We start from the raw sequence: 10672 nt of genomic DNA, 5'->3' as shown, positions 1-10672 counted from the left end.
GGGGAAAATATAAAAACTTAACAAACAGAAACCTCAGTTAAATAGATTAAGGAGATCAGAAGAGGGAGCTCCCAGGTCCTGCAATGATAGCAGAGCTCAACAGGAACAAGAATGACTTTTCTTTTTTCCTGACAAGACTCAGTCAACGAGAAGCCATGGACTTTGTTTACAATAGCCCTCCCAGCTTCCTTCTTCCCCCTCTAAAAGCATTCTCCTTCTCTTGTCATGTAGAGATCTGCATGGCTTGTCATGGTTGCAGTGCCAAAACTGCAACTCTCTGCCAATCCTGATTAAACCCATCTTTGCTGGAAAAATATCTAACAGTCTATTCATTTCAGGTCAACGCTGTTTTTAAAAACTTTTTAAAAATAATTTACATACAGAAAAGTACAGAAATCACAGGTGCACAGCTTGGTGAATTTTCACAGAGTACATCCACATAGTCTGTTCCCACAACGTAAAAGCCAGCATATCCAGCACCCCCAGATACTCTCCTCATGCTACTTTCTAGTCAATTCTCCCCAACGAGCGCAATCGTTATCCTATTTTCTAGTTGTGCCTGGTTTTGATCTTTACATGAATGGAATCATACAATATTTCCCTTTTCACATCTGGTTACTTTCACTGTTTACTACGTTTGTGAGATTCATCCATGTTGTTACATGTTATAATATTCTATTAGATACAAAAAATGGAATTTATTTATCCATTGTACTATTGATGGGCATTTGGGTAGCTTCTAGTTGGGGCTATTATAAACCATGCTGCTATGAACATTCCAGTAAATGTCCCTTGGTAAATATCTGTACTTATATCTATTGGATATGTACCCAGAAATGGAACATAGTGTATGCATAGTGTTCTACTGGTAGATGCTGTCCAGGTACTATGTAAGTACTTCACATGTATTAACTATTTTAATCCTCATAATAGTCCCCAAAATGTAGATACTATTATTAGCCCCAATTTATACAGATGAGGACATAAAGACATAGAGAGATTAAATAGATTAAATAGCACAACCAGTAAATGAATGAATTTTATTTATAATAAATAGGGTTTAAATTCAAGAGTTTTAGGTCCAGAGCCTGTGCTCATAACCTTCAATCTATACTGTTAAGCTGAGATTTCTTCTAGAACTATACCATTCTTTTATTTTGCTAATTTTCCTTTACCATGCACTGATACAATGATTAAAGCACACACATATACATGTATATAAGATAACCCTAGGAATGATCGATAACTTCTTTGATATCATTGATATAAAACCAGCTATAAGCTGGTCACTTATTTATACATAAGCATTATTACTTGTACATGTTACTACTTATATATTACTACTTATTACTTATATACAAGCTGGTCACTTTCATATATACAAGCTGTGTATATATGAAAAGTTCAGATAAACCAAGGATTATTTTTTTTATTTCTGATGGAATTTAAAACTTAAGATAGGCAAGATATCCTCAGTTACACACACAGTTATCAAACATTCTATATTAACTGGAAAACTTAAGAGTCATACTTATCCCAGCTTCCTACAGCAAGTGGTAGTTCTACACACTAAATCACCCAATACATTATATTATTTGTTCTAAGTGTTTTGCGGGGATGCATGGGGAAAGTATACATGGGGTGAACACATTCCCCATCTGAAAAGGCTCTCACATTCTTGTAAAGGACACTAGAGAGAACTACGACAGACAAGAAGCACCAAAACATGGTTATAAGGCTACAGACCCACAAGGGTGACCGGACCACTTCCCACTCATCGACCAGAGGAGACTAAAATGGTGACATTTTGACTGAGTCAAGAAAGACGGATAAGATTTCCCCAAAAAGGGCAGTTGGGTCAGGAAGGGGTAATAGAATGAACAAATGGACAGATACAGGAGGGCACCAAATTCTTCTGGAAAACAGCCAAAAGTGGAGTATGTTGGGAACCAGAGCATGTCCTGGGCAGAAAACCTTCCCACTAATGTTTACTGAGCACCAAGTGTGTGTTCTCTCATCTGACCCTCACAGCGGCCCAGGAAGGAAGGCACCCTGATCCTCTTTTATAAGTGAAGAGAAGGGACATAAAAAAATGAAGTTAACTTGTCTAAGGCCACAGCACTTCCAAGTGCCACAGACCAGTCTTCAGGTCCAAAGCCCCCAGTCTGCTGCCTCCTGCCAGGGATAATGGATCTGAGGGGGAACTAGGAGGCTTCCAGTCTGAGGACCTTGGACTTCAGATGGAAAGCAACATAAGACCATCAGAGAGTTAGTCAAAGGGGCTTCCCTGGTGGTCCAGTGGTTAAGAATCTGCCTGCCAATTCAGGGAACTGTGGTTCAATCTCTGGTCCCGGAAGATGCCTCATGCCACAAGGCAGCTGGGCCTGCACTACCCGTGTGTCCTAGAGCCCACGAAGCACTCACTGCTCTCAGCAACTGGAGAAGCCCTCTTGCAGCAGTGGAGACCCAGCACAGCTATAAATACCAAAAAAACAGATTTAAAAAGAGAGTAAGAAACAGGATATAATCAGAGCAGTGCTCTAAGAACAGAATACAGCAAACTGTAGGTCACTACTTATTATGAATCAATTGAAGTAGGTTTTGACTAGCACTTTTTTCCAAATAAAATGATAGTATAGGAAATATCAGAATACATCTCACATTGATTAAAATATAATTTCATAAAATTTTTGTCTCATTTTAGATAGATAACATAAAGAGGTAGATTAGATGGATGAATAGAGAGATAGATAGCAAAGAGATGTGTATACTGAGTTGTGTATACATGAACATATTCATAGCTAGAAATAAGACAAGGGGCTCATTCCTCAGGAAGAAGAGCCAACACGGGCCCAGAGGTATCAGAACCTTTGTAAACTAAGTAATGACTTCTTCCTCCCTAAAAAAAGATATCCATGTCAAATCCCTAGAGTCTAATTCTCTTTAGGACTCACCCAAATTGTCCAGGAATATCTGAAAAGGGAGCTTTACCGATGTGATTAACTTAAGAATCTTGAAAGGAAGAGCTTACCCTGGGTAATTAAAGGCAATTAGATGGATCCTCATAAAATAAGCCACATGGAAGGCAATGCGAAGACAGAGGCAGAGACTAGAGTGATGAGTCTACACATCAAGGAATGCCAATAGCCACCAGAAGATGGAAGAGGCAAGGAACTGATTGTCCCTTGAAACCATCAGAGAGAGTGTGGTCCTGCCACATCTTGATTTCAGACTTCTGGCCTTCAGCACTGAGAATAAATTTCTATTGTTTTAAGGTGCCAAGTTTGTGGTGATGTATCTTAGGAAGCCCTAGGAAATGACTACAGCCTTGGACAAGGGTTTGGGCTTTGGACAAAACTTCAGCCTCAGAATACAAACGGGAGTTCAATCTAAAAGTAGAATAGAGGGACTGCCAATCAAGGGGAATTGGTCGGGGAAGATCCCACATGCCGCAGGGCAATTAAGCCCATAGGTCACAACTACTGAAGTCCGTGCTCTAGAGGTCCTGCTCTGCAACGAGAAGCTACCACAATGAGAAGGCCAAGCACCGCAACAAAGAGCAGCCCCTGCTCACCACAATAGAGGAAGTCCACGCTCAGCAAGAAGACCTAGCACAGCCCAAAATAAATACAGAAAAATTTAAAATAAATTTTAAAGAAGTAACAGAAATCCATCACACACTGGTTCATAGGGCAGCCAGGCATGCCAAGTCATTTTAGTCATAACCTGCTCTTTGTGACCCTGTGGACCGTAGCCTGACAGGCTCCTCTGTCCATGGGATTCTCCAGGAAAGAATACTGAAGTGGGTTTCCCTGCCCTCCTCCAAGGGATCTTCCCAACCCAGGGATCAAAGTGGTGCCTCTTACATCTCCTGCATTGGCAGGGGGGTTCTTTACCACCAGTGCCAGCTGGGAAGCCCCATTAGACATAGGCCATCCCAGACCAATTCCAAATCTAGCCATGATGGAGAAGAGTGAGTAGGTCCTGGAGTGACTCAGGGACTCGGGGGGGTGGGGGAGGGGCAGGGACAGGGTGGGCTTCATCATGCAGGTAGGACTTTTCAGTACCAAGCAGGGCAAGCAGGAACTGACAGAGCAATCAGAGATGTTCTGCCAGTCATAAATATCTGGTTGAATCTGGCTGCATGCAATCTGAGATGATATCCGTTTTCAGGAAAAAAAAAAAAAAGAAAGACCAGAAAATATGCTGCTCCTTCCATGGAAGGAATCTGTCCCTTCATTCAAGGGCTAGGCACATGCCAGCGCGGGAGTGTGGAGGTAAGCGCGAGGTCTGCTCTGACCCTCCTCGGTAGCCCTCACAGCCCCTCCTGGAGCTGAGACCTCCCTGAAGGCTCAGAAGATTCATTCTCCTTCAGCCGAGAGCTTCTGAGGCTTAAACGGACCATTCCGCACCTGTGTTAGCAGGAATTGGGGAAAGGAAGACCTAACCATCTCTACAGGCTTCTAACTCACAAGTCAGTCAGAGAACCAGCCTTACTGTTAACATACAATAGGGATTTCCTAGTCCCTAAAAGTCATGTAAGAGGATTTAAATTTAGATGCTCTCAAAATGCACTCTTCTTCCCCACCTTCCTAGGCAATATAGGACAAACAGCTATGCATCCGTTCCAGTCTGTCCCTCAGGAGTTTGTGTCCTCACACATAACACGAGGACTAGCCATAATTCGGAGAAGGCAATGGCATCCCACCCCAGTACTCTGGCCTGGAAAATCCCATGGACAGAGGAGCCTGGTAGGCTGCAGTCCATGGGGTCGCGAAGAGTCGGACACAACTGAGCAACTTCACTTTCACTTTTCACTGTCCACTTTCATGCATTGGAGAAGGAAATGGCAACCCACTCCAGTATTCTTACCTGGAGAATCCCAGGGATGGCAGAGCCTGGTGGGCTGCCGTCTATGGGGTCACACAGAGTCGGACACAACTGAAGCGACTTAGCAGCAGCAGCAGCCATAATCACTAAAACTATAGAGCAGTGGTACTATCACTGAGTCGTGTCCGACTCTTGCGACCCTATAGACTGTAGCCTGCCAGGCTCCTCTGTTCATGGGATTATCCAGGCAAGAATACTAGGGTGGGTTGCCATTTCCTTCTCCAGGGGATCTTCCTGACCCAGGAAGATTCTGGGTCTCCTACAGTGGGTACCTTCAAATAACACTGACAATCAGAGACAAAGAACTAGGGGGGATAAGACAGGTTTTATTGATACATCAATCCAGGCATGAAAGGATTCCAAAATGTGAAAACGTAATCTTTAATCTTATAACCATTAGAAAGTCTTATCCAGAATAACCAGCCTGATAATGAAATAAGATAATGTAACAGTTGCAATGAAAATCTAATAATTAATTTCTAAATTGTTTCACTTCTCTGGCCTCAATTGTTTCATCTGTAAAATGAATATTATACACAATCACTAAAGTCCTTTCCAGTCCCCTTATATTCCTTGGGCAATTATTGTAAGAGAGATACTTTTGTCGGCTTTATCCTTAGGGACTTCTGTGAGGTCTTCAAGTAGGGGGAGCTTTAGGATTTTTCAGAAAGCTATAAGAATCTTTAAGCTATAAAGGTCGGTTGATATGTGGAAGTATGGCTGAGGAAATAGAGCAAAGTGGCCTGCCTAAAATGCTGGGTTCCTCCCTAAGAGGTACTATGGCCAACTGGAGACCAGGAAGACCACTAGGCACTAAACCTAAGCCCTGGCCTGCAAGACATTTCTAATGGCCTCCAAGTCATCTGGTTCTTAGTTTGCCTGGTGGCTGAGACGGTAAAGCGTCTGCCTACAATGCAGGAGATCTGGGTTCAATCCCTGGGTGGGGAAGATCTCCTGGAGAAGGAAATGGCAATCCACTCCAGTATTTTGCCTGGAAAATCCCATGGGTGGAGGAACCTGGTAGGCTACAGTCCATGGGGTCACAAAGAGTCAGACATGACTGAGCTACTTCACTTTCTTTCTTTGCCTTCATTATAACATCTAGCTCAAACTTTTACTCCCCCACATAGCTCCCCAACTGATCCTTTTTTTCTTTTTCTTGAATCAGGTTTAACTTTCTGAAGGCTGAAAATCATAAAGCAAAAATTTATTTGAAACAAGGAGGGAAGAGGGAGCTGGACTCACAGAACTATAGAAGTGAAAAAAAAAATGTTTTCATGTCAAAACCTCAAACAAAGGCTGGACTACTGACTCCTCAGGGGGTTGATGGGTTTGAGCCACAGGAATTAGCACTTGCCTCTTCGGGTTGATCTGTTTGTTGGTTGCTATGTGGATTGGTGATAAAATATCCATTTGGGTGGGATCAAAAATTGTATTATCCTCTTAGAGCACATCTGTGAATACTGCCTTTTGAACAAATGACTGTAGTTCACCAGATCTCTGTGCCGTCAGAAGCTGCTTCCCAAATACCAACTTTGAGCCTAGCCCTACCATATGGACTCATGGGGGTCTGTGAAAAATAGTGTTCGAGGGGCCAGAAAGCATGAGAAGTTCTGACAAAAAGTGACAGGGTTTGTCCAGGCTGCTGAAGAGAAATGTACTGAAACTAGAAAGACTAAGGAGATGCACACCTTTGGAACATGTCTGTGGATAAAAATACACCCTAACAGATTCTTGAGAGAGCGCCGGGAGCCGTGTTAACCTTGGCATTGCTATCATTAAAAGGCTATGCTCATTTCTGGCACCTAACATGGGATACTTTGACAGCAACAGGGTTGATGGAAGAGGAAAGAATCTGTTTTGCAGTTAAAAAAAAAAAAAAAAGTTCTCGGATTTCTCAGGCCATTTGAAATCACGCCAGAGAAATACTCGATTTCAGCATTCTTCAGCTCTCTGAGATGATGCCGCAAGTGGTGTCCCCCACGTGTGATGATGTATTTCAGAGCCAGAGTTTTCTCAAGATGTTCCAAGTCTGCAGGCTCCTGATCCTTTTTCAAATTACAAAGATGATAGGATCCCAGCGAGAGTTGTGATTAGTCTAAACTCTCCACAGCTGTGAGAGACGAGTGTACAAATTCCAATAAAGATTCTGCGTGTTCTGGACCGAATTTACCTACGGGGCACTGAGGCCTAACTCGGGGACCACTTGCAAGAATCAGAGCTGCCCCAGTGCTATTCCGTCTCCAGCATTAGCAGCTGGAAGGCTGGCGACTGTTCTGCGAAGATGCCTCCCCTCACACCCATGACGCTGTCACTGCCCAGCAGTATCTATTTTTGGTGTAGGGGGAGAAAAGCATTAATACATAGACCCAATGGACTGTAGCCTGCCAGGTTCCTCCATCCATGGGATTTTCCAGGCAAGAATACTGGAGTGGCTTGCCATTTCCTTCTCCAGGGCATCTTCCCAACCCAGGGATTGAACCTGGGTCTCCTGCATTGCAAGCAGACTCTTTGCTGTCTGAGCCACCAGGGAATCCCTGTTAATATATGGGAATCCAAAGAGGCCTTGCAATTCATGATGTGAACAGCTAGGACGACTATAAAACACCTTGTAACTTAACAGGTTGGCCTGGACTGTGTGTGAGAACAGAACCAGTTGTATTACCACCTCTAACTCATTTAGATCAGTGCTAGTAAGAAGGCAGGTTCCGAGCAGTCTTCAGTTACTTGGCAAAGTCAGCAGGGCTTTGTTTTCTTATTTTGGACACCTTTTCCCTAAAATACTTCCTTAGAATGCTAAGTAAATGTAATAATACACAGCAAGCCCCTTTTACCATATTTAATAACTGTATTGTCTGAAGACTCTTGGCTATATTCCTTTATGAAACATCTGACGCTTAGCATGCTTTCCAAGACTGGGAAAGAGTTAGGGGACAAGTATTCACACCACTGTCAACACACATTAACAATTATAGAGATAATAAACAAGACTTTATTTTGGAAAAAAAAATGAAAAAATATGTTTTTTTAATTGTTTTCTAATATGATTTGCATGAATTTTCCAAAGCCATGAATACATTCACCACATACAACCACCTCCATTGCTTAAAGTCCACTGAAGTGCACCTGGTGTTGCTCCTGACATCCGGAGTTTTTCTTTTTTTTGGCCACGCTGTGTGGCTTGCAGGATTTCAGTTCCTCCAACAGGGCTTGAACTTGGGCCACGATAGTGAAGACTGGAATGTTAACCACTAGGCCACCAGGGACGTCCCTGGAGATTTTTAGTAGTGTGCTTTCATTTTCCAGGTTATCACACAGCCATCCACATATGTGTATATGGCATTTCTCACTGTAGACATTGAACTTGACTTTCTCTAAAGCCAGAAAGACAACACAACTGAAGTCAGAAGTTCCAAAGAAGAGTTGATAAGCTGTAAGTGAAATTCTCAAAGTACCTACCTCTGGATGATCTACACATGATATCTGCACACTAAAATGGGGGTGGGAGTGGAGGAAGAAGGAAATAAGCTTCATTTTTTCTAATATTCATATAAACAAAACATAAAATTAGAAACCTTCCTCTTTTATCTTTCACAGTCCTTCATGCAAATCTACATGCTAAGTCTTTCAACTACTGATGGTATACCTCAGATTTCATCTTTTCTAAAGAAAAATCAAATTATTAAGTGTATTAAACTGTATGCCAACTATGCATAACTCACCCTGGAACCATACTGCAAGGGTAATTTCAGTATCAAGTGGTTTATTCCTGTCTTTCTGCTGGAGGTCAGTTCTGAGTAGAAATCACCCAGCAAGGTAAATAGGGGAAAAACAAAACAAAATATCAATATATTGAGTGGGATGTCATACTATACGACAAGATTCTGATAGTTAAAATAACAACCAGGGAAGCCTGACAGGTAAGGGGAATGCTGCCTTGCTGGGAATATTCAAGATTTGCCTGGTGGTGGAGATCAGCCCTGGGTGTTCTTTGGAAGAAATGACGCTAAAGCTGAAACTCCAGAACTTTGGCCACCTCATGCCAAGAGTTGACTCACTGGAAAAGACTCTGACGCTGGGAGGGATTGGGGGCAGGAGGAAAAGGGGATGACAGAGGATGAGATGGCTGGATGGCATCACCGACTCGATGGACATGAGTTTGAGTGAACTCCGGGAGTTGGTGATGGACAGGGAGGCCTAGCGTGCTGCGATTCATGGGGTCGCAGAGTCGGACACGACTGAGCGACTGAACTGAACTGAAACATTAGTGACATGCTGATAAATGCCTGACAACTAGCTCTAGCAAGAAAAGTATTTTATACCATTTGCAATATCCTGGTGTAAATACACCCAGGAAGCCTAATCTCAAGCTACCCAAGTGACATCACGAATGGGAAGTTAGGAAGAGGTTCACAACAATAGACCACTGTAAACTATTGCAGGTTATTGTAAATAACCTCAAACATAAATTATAATAAAATATAGGATAATAACCAGACCGTGGTGAATTTTGACTACTGTTTTTGTTTTTTAATATAATTAACTGTAAGTCTACATAATTTAATTTTTTAACAGTGGTTGCATTTAACAACTGGCTCCCAAAAGTCATGAATATTTAAAGGTTGACTCTACCTTTGCGCCATCATATGTTGTCTGTTCAGAATATCTATCAGAATATCTTTAATAGATATTCTGAACATTCAACAAAAAAACCCAACTAAATGAAGCTACTAATTCATTTCGATCATAGTATCTCCAGAGTTTCCAAGGTTGCCAACCTCTTTGCAATTCCCCTTCAGAAATACTCAAAAGTTCAGGTTTCAGTGTGCATACATAGTATTTACAGAAGAGACAATACCTTGCAGGTGTATCACACATCGTACTTTTCCGAGCAGTGTCTTTAAGACACTGTGGCACATTCTAACCCTGCATAGTGAATTTAAATCAGTGGGGAGCACTACTTTAGTGCGTAGTGGGTAAAAAGAGTCCTGGAGCTGTTTGTGCTTAGACAGCGGCGGGGGAGTAGAGCTGATCACGCAAGGAGGCCGGGAGGCTGATCCGGGGCCCTAAGATTCCCAGTTATCGCCGGAAAAATGCACACCTCTGCAAGCCAGTGTACAGAAGCACCAACCTTTCTTCCCTCTCTCTTGTTTTCTGACTAACTAGCGATTTTACTAAAATTCAGTTTTTTATGATTGGCGATACTCTCAAGATCCCCTCCGAGAAGCTAAAATTATTAATAACTAAAACATTCAAATGTGCGCTTAAACTGACAGAAAACCTTTGTAGAGACGCAAACATACCTGTAACTAGACACTTGTGTGCAAGCTCTACATAGATCTCACTGCCGAAACAACCACCAACAGTAGTCGTGGCCGAGTGGTTAAGGCGATGGACTAGAAATCCATTGGGGTCTCCCCGCGCAGGTTCGAATCCTGCCGACTACGGGAAGTCAATATTTTGACACAGGTGCTTATTTCTCTTTTCCAGGCTTCTCCGCAGACCATTTAAAGAATTTATGAACGGCTGGGATACGACTGGGACCCCAAGGGGGCTAGACGAGGAGGAGATGACAGAGCTAGGGAGTCGGGCGATTGTGGTTACAACCTGAGTCCAGGAGGAGAGGGAGACAGGACAAAACACTTCAGACAATCGGGAACAGGAAAGCCAGTAGCGCAGAAACGAACAACGCCGACCTCCCGCCCCGCCGCCGGAACGTTCGCGCCGCCTGGGGGCCTCGCGACCCCACAGCGTCTTTTCGCTCGAGCTCGTCAGCAACCAA

General features: G+C 42.9%; 1 long non-coding RNA gene and 1 other non-coding gene across 2 annotated transcripts; one reads left to right on the top strand and one right to left on the bottom strand.

The window, feature by feature from the left end:
* Positions 1 to 7862: 7862 nt before the first annotated feature.
* LOC102416423 lies at positions 7863 to 10657 on the bottom strand. The gene is made up of 2 exons (XR_006544841.1): positions 10194 to 10657; positions 7863 to 8264 (listed from the first exon to the last, which is right to left on the bottom strand). It is a non-coding gene; the product is annotated as an uncharacterized LOC102416423 (long non-coding RNA).
* TRNAS-AGA lies at positions 10256 to 10337 on the top strand. Its single transcript has one exon. It is a non-coding gene; the product is annotated as a tRNA-Ser (tRNA).
* Positions 10658 to 10672: the final 15 nt, after the last annotated feature.

Source organism: Bubalus bubalis, chromosome 15 (assembly GCF_019923935.1).
Source record: "Bubalus bubalis isolate 160015118507 breed Murrah chromosome 15, NDDB_SH_1, whole genome shotgun sequence".
Classification (NCBI taxonomy): Eukaryota; Metazoa; Chordata; class Mammalia; order Artiodactyla; family Bovidae; genus Bubalus; species Bubalus bubalis.
The sequence above is the reverse complement of the archived record's forward strand: the minus strand, read 5'-3'. Positions and strand labels throughout refer to the sequence as shown.